Below are 12,320 nucleotides of genomic sequence, written 5' to 3'. Positions count from 1 at the left end.
AGACCCACTAGAGAGTTTATCATCAGATAGTTGTATAGATAATTCATCAAAAGGAAGAGCTACAAGGCAGGATAGGTGAGCACAGATGCAGATAGTTTGTGTGAGACAATGTACGTATGAATTCAAATTGCAGAAGTAAAACAGGATTGCAAGATAGCACTTAGACCGCCAGAGATCAGAGCACCTAAATTTAAAGTGAGACCAGTCAGCATGATTGTGTATTTTTTCCCAGACTTGTTTGGTTGTATACGTATGTACTGATATGCAATAAGTGAGGCACTGAACTTAACCTGGTTAGGATTTTTCCAGTTGGTAAAACAAATGTCTGTGTCTACTTCTAGAATAGGGCAATGACCACTGAATGAATTTCTTACCTTTTCAGACTCATACCTTCCCTCCAACCTTCAGTACCTGTTTTCTGTGCTTAGCACAAAATAATCATTTTTAAAATGTTTGTTGAATGAACCACACACTCCCTATATTGTTTAATTGTTTAATTTAATTGTTTAATGAGATATTAAAATTTTTTCATTAAAGTCAATAAAAGACAGGAAGTCAAAAAATCCTTCTACTCAACGCTTTTAAGATCTATTCATGCAGTAAACCAGAAAAATAATCAAGAATTTCATATTTTAGGAAGAAACAAAATTATCATTATTTGGTGATGATATGATCATTGAAATAAAAATTGTCCAAGAGGATCACCTGACAAGCTCTCAAAATTAATACTTGAAATTAATCCTTTCAGGTAGACATATAAAATATCATTTTTAAAAACATTTATGGGGGGCTGGGGATATAGCTCAGTTGGTAGAAGTGCTTGCCTTGCATATAGAAGGCCATGGGTTCAATCCCCAGCACCATAATAAAAGACACAAATATATAAATAAGTAAAAACATCTATGGCTTTCTTTATCCCAGCAATAATCAGAAATGGAAAAAGGATAAAGGATTCCATTCACAGTAACATGACTTACACAGACAGCAGGACTGGATTAAAAAAAAAAAAAGACCAGTCTATTAGGAAAAAAAGTTAACTGAAGAATGTTTATGACATATAACTTCTAAGATATACTATATTTATTGGTGAGAGACTCTCTATGCCACCTTTTCCCAGATTAATATGTGAATTCAGTGCAATTTATACCTTCAGTAGAATTGCTGATTCCATGGCAAAGATTTTGACAAAAATTCAGAAGAAAGTGCTGGATCTACCAGTTAGCAAAATATGTACTAATTTTGAATATATAGTATTACACAGGGATTCCTGAATAATAATGATAGTAGTAGTAATAAAAATAATAATAATAAATTAAATGTAGAAAATTGTATACATTTATAAAAATAAAATATACCAAATAGATGCCCAAAAGGAACCCTGTGAACATAAGAAAATTCCCATTATAATAAAAGTGAAATTTTAAATTCATAAGAAATATGGCCTATTCATCAATGTCAAGGATATTTGTTATCCATTTGGAAAAAAGAATGAAATTAGATGCATATATCACACATGAAAATAATCCTTAGAAAATATGAAGATCTAAGCAATAAAAATAAAAATAAAACTATTTTTAACTACAAGGAAATAAAAAACATATATTTTGTTTTGAGAATAGAGACGGTCTTCTGAAGCAAAACACTAAAAGCAAATTCATAAAAGGAAGAAATGATAAATTCAGCAGCATTAAAATAACAACTTATTTAGAGCAGAGAAACCATGACCAAAGTGAAAAAGCAAAAGGTGGACTGGAAAATATATTTACATGAGTGTAGCAAACAAGAATTTGTATTCCAATTATTTTAAAACTAGAGATTAAGAAAAAGAAAATGGTACAATAGAAAAAATGGGGAAATATGAATAGCAATCCACAAAACAGAAAATACAACTATTAAATGTAGGAAAAGATGATGACTCTAACTAGTACTAATAACTAGGAAAGTTTCAATATGAGGTGCCACAGAAATGACAATAAATGTGAAGTTTGAGAGTGAATGCTGGCAAGGGTGTAGGAACCTGGTACTCTTCAACCACTTCTGATGGAGAAGACATTGTGCACTACTCTGGGAGCTGTAGCTGGCTTCTGTTCGGATGTTAAGTGCCTCTTCTCTATGATCTAGCAATCCTATCTCAGTGCTCCTGTACAGTGATGCTGGACCAAGCACACAAGGATGTGTAGACAGCTACACTGTAAAAGGGGAAAGGCAGAAACAAACTGAATGTTGTTCACAAGGAAAATGAGTAAATTGTGGGTGTGTTCCTTCTCAGTGATACTATATGTAGTTCAAAGGAGAGAGATTTGAGAGCAACATCATGTAAATATCTCCAACATCAATTATTGAATAAAAAATTAAACACAAGGAAGAACTTGTTCAGTGTTATATAACATTTATTTAAAACTCAAGTGTATATAAAACAACAAAATAGTATGGCATATATTTGAGATATATATACATTTGAATATAAACAGTTGTCAAAAGATCTGGGAAAATATAAAAATAGAATTACCTTTGGGAAGATATGGAGGTTAGGGCTAGTAGAAAGCAGAGACTATATACTTCAGTATTTTATCTGAAAATAATTATAACAAGTAATACTGTTAAAGTTAGATATTATATGTATAATAGTTTGAAGCATACCTGATATTTTAACTCTCTTATTTATTTTCAGATACAAAATTAAATATTTCTTTCAATAACATCTTTCCAAAAATGATAGAAATTTTGTTTATATGATATAGGACATTTAGGTGAGCAATAGATAAATAACATAAAGATATAGACATTTTTTGGAAGGAAAAATAAATTTCTGCATGTGATTCTCTTATGAATGCTTCCACTTGTAGGAAAATGAGATATTACACTATTTCTGAGTTTAAAAGATTGCTGATTTTAGTTGAATTTTAAGAGGTAGCTAAGAAAATGTTTTAAGATCAATATGGTTATGGATATAGGACAGATATAATGGGCATTTAAGAAGCCAGGGAATTGTAATCTTATGCCTAATGGCCTAATAGAAAACACACAAAATTATGTTATGCTAATTTTTATACTCAAAGAGTGAAACTAACAATTAATAACAGCTTGTGAACATATCATGTCCAAGTTTAAGAAAAAAATGATAAGATGCCCTTCAGTCCAATCAAGTACATCAGGCATTCACATTCTAGGGTAATATTTTTTTAAGTAGTTTATAAAGTAGTTTGATGGGCCACTAGGGAAATTAAATCAAGAATGATGAATTGCAGAGATTCATTTCAACAGGTGTTGATGTTGACTATTTTGCAGCACCACTGGCATTTGTTGCATGAGGCAGAAATTAAGAAGGCTGTACATTTTCTTTTATGCTAACACAGCATTATAAAGTTCATTACAACTTTAGGAAATAGACACATTTTACATTCAAATAATAGCATTTTAATAACCAGAAATATACACAAGATCGTTTTAAAAAGTCACTACAGAAGTTGTACTTGAAAAATAAGAATATGTGATACGAGGGCATAATTGAGAGTAGTTTGGAGAAACAGCAGAAGTTTTTTTTCTGGGAGGAAACAAAAGTTCTAACATGAATGCTAAATTCAACAGGACATGTAAGAAAGATTCAGTGACAAGAATCAAAGCCAAATTTTCCAGTTATTAAGGGAAATAAGTTGAGAAAGTGACCTCTAGTGGGCTCTTAACTTCGCTCATAAAGTTGGTTCTTTTCACTTTGGGAAAAAAAAAGTTTTTAAATTATAAATATAAATCAACACGGGCATAGAATCTGTATAACATTAAAAAAGTAACATTTATTTTGATGGCTTTCAATATTTAAAAATCATTATTTCAAAATGATTTCACAAATCCTCTTGAGGTAATCTAATTTTTAAGATGAGGTGAACTTTAATAAGAACTTTTCACACATAACATAGTGTTTATTGGTCAAAAGTGCATGCCTAGTCAACCTATAACAGATACAATTTTGATTCATGAGAAATGAATGATGGGCTTCTCATCAGCACATGCATTTGCTCGGACTGATGCTTCATTTCTTTTACCTGACACATAGCTGGTCTAGAGCACACCTTTCCAAAATTGACCAGACAGAACACGATGGTTTCTTAAATTTTAAAATAAGGCTAATTTCTGGCAGTGGCCCAGATCCCCTGGTGAACTAGTGCCTTGACCCAGCACCATTTGTTTTCTGACTTCAAGTGGTGAAAGAAATTCATTTAAAAAGTAAACATGGTAAATAAGATGTTGATTTATGGCTGTATAATGAAATAGTGGAAGTAGAAGACACTCTCACCAAGTTAAAAGTCTAATTTCTCTGAAAGAAACCATAAAGAATACTGTCTTTTAAAAGGATAGTTGCTTTTCCCCAAAGGTTAAAAAAAAATTCTAAGATGAAATCTATTGAATAAAAAGGGAAATGTATTCAGAAACTGTTTCTATGCAAGCCTACAAATGCTGCACACGTTCCAAATGGCATAGGAAAATACTCTGATAGGCTTACTTTTTCTAACCCAGGAAAATTGTCCCATCAGTAGTTTTGTTGAGTTAAGGAATTTTTAGAAGCCAAACTCCTACAGGTCTTCCCCAAACTAATACAAAGCCTTTATAGGACTAATGAAACTTCAGCTGCTAGTTCAACACCACTCTACCTAGGGAAGTATGAACGTGGGATGGGGGCAAGCTTAGTGCTATTTTTGTCTGCTTTTCACATGTCCTTTAAAACTTCATTCAGGCTAAGACTGAATTAAACAGACATAGAACATTCCCCTCTCCTCTGTGATTTATTTTTTCTTAAAATCCACTCCCTTTTATGCCATGAGTTTTTCATTCTTATAAACAGCTTCTTTGGTTGAGATTCTTCTAGCACCTTGGTAATTTAGAAAAGTGGAAATCTGAAGGGCGATTTTAAAGGATTGGGTGATTAATTTCCAAAGCCACATAGACTTTTAAAAATATTTTATAAAGAATCATTTTAGGGCTTTCATAGGGTAATATGCTAATAAAATTCATGCTTTTCTTATTATTAATTTTTTTTAGGATACAGACTTCTCAAGGGCCATTTGACAACTTGTCTTACCACTGTATACAAATGTTCAGAAAGCATATTATAGCCATTAAGTAAGTAGCCAGCTTATCAGGACCTCCCATGCTGCTCGCTCCAAGCATGAGTGAGCAAACAGGTCTGGCCTTGTGCCCTAAAGGCCAGCATTCCTGGGCTCCAACAGACCACCAGGGAAGGGAGCCTCCAAACCAGGATCTTTACCCAAGATGTTTAGGGAGGATAAAGAATCTACTGGGGGGTGGGGTTGGAAGAGTTCAAGTTCAGAGAAGACTTTGTCTTAGTTAATTTCCCATCTACCATTCTCAAGAAAAAGAACAGTGTGTATCCTTGAACATTTTTCACAGTTTTCCAGCAGCAGCCTCTTTCTTGTATAGTGAGAACACCAGAAATGCCTCTCTTCATTCACAACTGGAAGAAAAGTGTTTTTACCTCTAAATTTGAAAAGTATGCAGGTAATGGAAAATTCACAAAACCCTGCAAAGGGGGATTGTGAAAATAATAATTTTTAATATATCTAGTGCCTACAATGTGACTTAAACTTCCATAGTTTATCTCCAATCATATATGGTTTCTAATATTCCAGGTTACAGGGGAGCAAAAGGAGACTCAGAAAAGTAAAGGGACTTGCCAGTAGTACACATTGCAGCAAAACAGAACCACTGAGTGGTAGTGCCAGGATCTGTCTCCAGTACCTGCTTCTACTCTGCCTCCTAACATAGGCTAGCAGGGCAAGAAAGGAAGGTCATGGTTCCTCCTTAAGTATCAGGAATCTCAGTAACTGAATAGTCATTCTCATTAACTGCCTAACCAATAATTTGGAACTCTGACTAAAGTTTTATCCCAATGTACTAAAAAAAAATTAAATTAAATTAAATCAACACTATGACTTGTGACTTTTTTCCAGCTATCTATAAGTCAAATATATCCACTCAAGTACACAGAGTTATTAAAGATACCAGGTCTAATTCCCAAGTGAAATCTCTACCTTCAAGGTAGATATGGAAATCAACGAGGTAGCTTGTATTACTTGCCAATTATTATACTTTATAGAATGCAGCAACAAGAGGACAAAGAATTGTTATGCGTTGCAATATTGAAAAAGAAACAAAGACTTTGAATCTCTGAGGCATTTGTTTGACTCTTAGAACACTAGAATATTCTAGGCTGCTTGCCAAATGAATGTTTGGTTGAATATAAATAAGCTTATTATCATGCATATGTACAATTGACTACAATAGAAATGAAGGTTAAGAAAACATTTTATACCTAAACAGACCAATATTTTAACAGAAAGAACCAGTGTCAGTTTGCGGATGTTTCCCCAACATTTTTCCATCTTAATGTTTTCCAAATTCGGAGTGCCTGCAGCATTTTGAAGTGCTTCATTATACTAAAACTTCTATTAAGCCATAGAAAACGCCTGGAATTGAACATTTATAACTTTAAAAATCTTTTCTCATTTATTATGAAAACCACCTTTAACTTTCTAAGTGCAGCGTCCTTGAAATGCTTATCAAACAAATGTGCATGTGGATAATAAAACGAAAAATAAATAATACAGTCAAAACAAAGTTACCTTTTCAAGCATCCATTGCAGGGATCTGCATTTAACATGTCTTCTTTAAGACAGAATGTTGTGATGGAAGGGTACTGGATAGGCATCGTCTCCTCATTGTGTTTATTGAGTACCACTCTGCTACAATGCAGAGGGAAATGCCATCTTAGGAGAATAATAATGGTAATCAGTTGACAGATGTGTCTGTTCAAGGAACAGATATATTAAATCATGTTGAAATTTAAGTCATAGATCAATCTGAGAGGTTGTTTATTTCAAACCTATAGAAATTGTTTCCCTAATGACATGTGTCATGACCTTTAATTTGTCCTTGTCACCTCCAACTGTTGTTTCAGGCATGTAGTATCCCTCTTCCATGTTTTATTGCTGAAGCTACCTGCCTAATTGAGAAATTAGACAATATGTAATTGGCTGGTGACATTGATAATGAAAGTGATATGAAGCAACCATAGAAGCTGATAAAATAGAGAAACTTTAACATTGTAAACTAAAACTTCAACCTCTAAAACTAGGTGAATCTGGTTGCTAACGTATTTGCAAAGAAAACATAATAGAGGAGGGCTGGGTTTGTGGTTCAAGTGGTAGAGTGCTTGCCTGAGACACTGGGTTCAATTTTCAGCACCACATAAAAATAAAATAGAGATATTGTATCCACCTAAAACTAAGATATATATATAACGCAATAGGGGAGAAACAGACATTCTAAGAAGGCAGGTAGGTAGTTTTTAGCCTTATATTTGGAACTTAACTTTTTTCTGGTATTCTGTTAGTTTGAAGAAAGAATAGGTAAAACAGGCAATAAATACTATAGACATGCACCTAAGAATCAATTATTACTAAAAGAACACACAAAAATAGTTTACAGGAAAAAGTGAGACCCTCGCTGACTTCTTTTTCAGAAGAAATATTTCCGGACTTTATTTAGAGTGAATAATATCTAGAAAATTTACCATTTTTCTCTCCTTTTTCTTTGTCCTCCTCCTCCTGACTTTTTTTTCCTCTCTCTTCCCTCCTTTATTCCCTCCCTCACTCACCCCTCAGTTTCATGGTAATTGGATAGAAGAAAGGGGAAGTAAGTTATCAAAAATAGTAGAACATCAGTCTTTTTCATGTCCCTATTTTATTAATGGTCATGCAATATGCAGGTTCTCACAAATTATTTAGAACTTAAGTGATTGTATCCAACTAACTATCTTTAGTATTTCATGACATCTGCTAATTTAGCATACATTCTTATTTCCCATAGATTTGTTCTTATTTTCACACTAAGTCTCTCCTGTTTGAAAGGGAAGCCTTGTAGTGATAATTCTATCTTGATGTATAAGGGATATTTTATCCAACAATTTGATCCAAAACAATTTGATAACTTAAGCTTCCAGTATTACATCATCTGAAATAAGACCCCTCAGAGGGCATCCACATAGTATGGTTAACTAATTAAGGATTGTGACATTCTTGGGACATACCAAGGACTACTAAAAGGGAAGTATTTTTAAACTCTCCTTTCCTTCCTTGAACTACCGTAAGAAAGGCTCTTGTAGAATTACCAAGGAGTTAGTATCACTCTCCTTGCTTGTTAAAGGTCAGGAACAGTAAATCAGTTAATAACAACTTCCTAAAACTTTAGGACAGGAAACAATAAAGGATGCTATATCCAAATAGAAGTTGCAAGGATAACTTAGCTGGACAGAATGTAATTGCCGAAGTTAAAATTAGCCAGGTCACCTTACTCTTATGGAAAAAAACCGCTGGAAACCTGGCAACCAAATAAATAGATATGAACTTCCTTCCCATTAATAAGCTGCTTTTAGTTCTATGCTGAAATGTTATTCCAAAGATATACACATATTAACTCATCAACACTAGTTGCTAAACCAAGTCTAGGTACTCACCTAATTACTAAAAAAGATCTTGAGCTTAAAAATGTAAGCATATAGTATAAATATATTATCTAATCATATTAAAACTGCAAATATAAATGATTCGGTCAAACCTTATTTTTTCAGATGAGGAAATATGTCCAGAGATGTGACTTGCCCAAGCTCAGTTAACTATATTTACAGTGTCTGTTTACTAGACTATTTACCTTCTGTGGGTGGTAAACACTTTTTGAATTTCCCTATAAATTACTTTGTAATTTTAGCTAAATGTCTTTGAGAAAGACTATGTTTGACTTTATCACTCAACATGTAGCAGTAGCACATGCATCTGAGGTTAAAAATTTTTTTAAATAAATTACTCAAAAGTCAACGGTGACAGAGAAGTTAAATGTGGACCACGTCCTTTAATCAACAAAGCATCATTGTTTACAATCAAAAACCATTTAAAACATTTTTTTGCTCTACCCATTTTGTGGTTTAAAACTTGAATTATAACCAGAAGATTCTGCGTATTTTCCACTAGGTGGCAATATATCTTTTTCTTTGCAATCAATGATTTTTCCTGAGGGTATGATGAAAAGACCTATTTAGTATTTTTTCCCTGAGTAGAACAAAATTAAAAATTAAGATTAAGAAAATCTTAACAAAGGGACATTGGAAATTAGGGATATATGAGGCCTGGGAATAGAAATATCTTATAAAACCCAGTATCAAAACTAAAATAATTAATTCTTCACGTATGCTCATAATTAAAATTTATGTTAAATCTTAGGTGATTATATTAAAAAATTGATAGTGATTGTTTTAGTTGAAATTAGATTTGTTATTATCATTGGTAACAAAACTCACCAAAAATTTCTTAGGGCTGCTCTTCTTTAGTACTATTACTTAAAAATAGGTCATAATAAGGCAGGTATGGTGGCTCATGCCCGTATCCCCAGAGACTTGAGGATCTGAGGAAGGAGGATGGTAAATTCAAGGCTAGTCTCTTCAACTTAGTGAGACCTTGTCTCATAATAAAATATAAATAGGGCTGGGGACGTAGTTCAGTGGTATAATGCCCCTAGGTTCAATTTCCTGTACCACAAAATAATAGAAAATAAATAAATAAGAAAAGGCCATAATATTTGAAAATGATTTACTTATTTCCACAGCATGTTTTTAGTATGACTTGTGGCAGGGGGAGCCCTATTAAATCACATTCTTTATTTTTGTATAGTTTATTTTTTTTCTTTTTTGTGTTCATATTTAGAAATATGTTGTTTCTGAATAAAATGAACATTATTTTCTTTAAAGTCCAATGAGTTTCAGTAAACTATTTGACTTTGCTAGAGCTGCTATAACAAAAAAAAGTTTGCTAGAGCTGCTACAACAAAAAAGCATAAATGGTGTAGTTTAAACAAAAGAAATTTATTTTCTCACAGTTCTGGAGGCTAGAAGTTTAAAGTGTTGGCAAAGTGTTGGCAGGTTCACTTTCTCCTGAGGCCTCTCTCCTGGACTCACAGGTGAGTGAATCCCACTGTATTCTTCTCACTGTATTCTTGCATAGTCACCTCTTTGTCTGTGTTAGTTGTGTCCTAATTTACCTATCTTGTAAGGACATTAGTCATATTGAATTAAGACTTACTTCAAGGACCTCATTTTATAGTAATCACCTCAAAGGCCCTATTTCCAAATAAGTCAGAATCCAAGGTTCTAGAAATTAGGACCACTAGAGACAAATTTAGGGAGGGAACACAATTTAGCTCAAAGCAATTAATAAATCTGCATATACAACACACCTCCTATTTATAAACTGAGGTACTATGGTCTAAAACCTAGGTTAAAAATTGGACTTCGAAAGATTAGGAAACTTCTTAGAGATTATTAATCCATTCTCAACCCTTGCTGCAGAAAATAACTTTAGAAATATACCAAGGCCCTAGCCTCACTCCCAGAGAGTCTTATGTGTTTATTTTCAGTGGAACCAGTCAAAGTACTTTTTTTTAAAACTTTTTGTATGTTCCTAATACAAGATTAAATAGAGAACCACTGATAGAAAGATTTCTTAAACATGGTTAGAGTATCACCCAGAGCATTTACTAAAATCTAAATACCAATACCCCAGCCAATGTCATTCTTATATCTGAATCTCCAAAAAAGAGAGAAAAAAAACACATTTATCTAGCTTGCTAGTAGTTGTTATGAACCCGGAAACCTGAGACGCTCTGATCTCATGTTCTTATTTTACAGGAGAGAAATCTGAAGCTTAGAGAAGTTAGTTCTTTTAAGGTCACACAAGTAGTAAATGGAAGAGGCACAATGAGACTGGATATTAGATCTCCTGACATCTGATGTGACTTCGTTTGTTCTTTTTTCAGAATTCTCTATGCTTATAAAGAACTGTGGGGACTTTAAAATGAACTCACAGCTATGATCCCAGTATTAGATTGCACCTATCTTTTCATTTAGGCGTGTTCTGACATAAACAGAAGCCTAGGGTAGCAGGATTATCATAGCTCTGTTGATATAAAAGATGCATTTCAGGGGCCTGTAGTGTTAGAGAGTAACGGGCAACATTACTCGGAATTGATGGGAATTGTGCAGGCTGTATTGCATTAGCCTCAGTGTTGCTAGGTTCTTCTGGCCCTGCCTCCCCAGACTCAGGCCTGAGTCCTTCATGGAAGGAGACTGCAATAAAGCCTTGAGTACATGAAGTGAATAGAGACTTGCTTCCCTGGCACTAGGAGCTTCTGCAGCAGATGTTGATGGCTTCTGAATCAACAAAGACTTAGAACCACTCACCATCACAGAGCTGCAGCCTCTGTGCAGGAATCACAGCTGACAGAGAAGCAGAAGTGGTTAACTGGTGGCCTGGTGCTGAGAGCAAACTGGAGCTCAAGACATTTCTTATTCTGCTGCTATTAGCCATCCAAAAACCATGGGCTAGGAAACATGGCTCCTGGAAGCTTGGAATCAAAGCCTGGATTGGTGAAGGTCATAAACAGTGCATACAAATAATTTTTAGATAATTTTAGAAAGGATCATGTATCAAAACCCAGTGATAAAAAGGAAATTCCTAAGAGGGTAATGATATATGAATGGTTTAAAATTTTCCCATAAAGATGTAGTTTAAAACTTTCTTTAAATAAGGGCTTTCTCATATATTTACAATTTTTACTATTCTTAGTAATGACTCAGACTTCAGTGGGAAAGGAAGGGTAAAATGTGAAAGTCAATCTGAAGCAAAGATAGAACATCACTGAAGATTTTTAAAATGAATCCAAGTGGGCAGTGGTGGCACACACCTGGAATCCCAGCAACTGAAGAGGCTAAGGCAGGAGCACCAAAAGTCTGAGGTCAGCCTCAGCAACTTAGTGAGGTCCTAAGTAACTTAGTGAGACCCTGTCTTAAAAAGGACTGGTGATGTGGCTCAGTGATAAAGTACCCCTGGGTTCAATCACCAGTACCCCCATCTATATTTATAACATATAGTTCAACTTATCCTTAATTTCTGATAAACTCCTACATTTTAAGTCTAATTCTAACCATTCAGTGTTTCTCAAAATGTGCATCAAGAACCACCTACTCCAGAATAGCCTAGGGAGGAGTGCTGGAAATGCAAGATTCTGAGTCCTCAAATTCTGATGGTACCTTTAGGAATCTGCATTTGTAATAGGTATCCTGGTGATTTGGGTGGGCGGTGGGGGAAGTCTCTTCCCCTAGAACCTCTATAATGTCTTATACATGTGATTACTTTTTCTTTCCTTTGTGAGCTAATAGCTCTTACTCAAATAAAAATTTCTGAGAATGAGAGTCTTGGGGA

The sequence above is a fragment of the Urocitellus parryii genome, unplaced genomic scaffold (genome assembly GCF_045843805.1).
Source record: "Urocitellus parryii isolate mUroPar1 unplaced genomic scaffold, mUroPar1.hap1 Scaffold_37, whole genome shotgun sequence".
Taxonomy (NCBI): Eukaryota; Metazoa; Chordata; class Mammalia; order Rodentia; family Sciuridae; genus Urocitellus; species Urocitellus parryii.
This window is presented reverse-complemented; position numbering follows the sequence as displayed.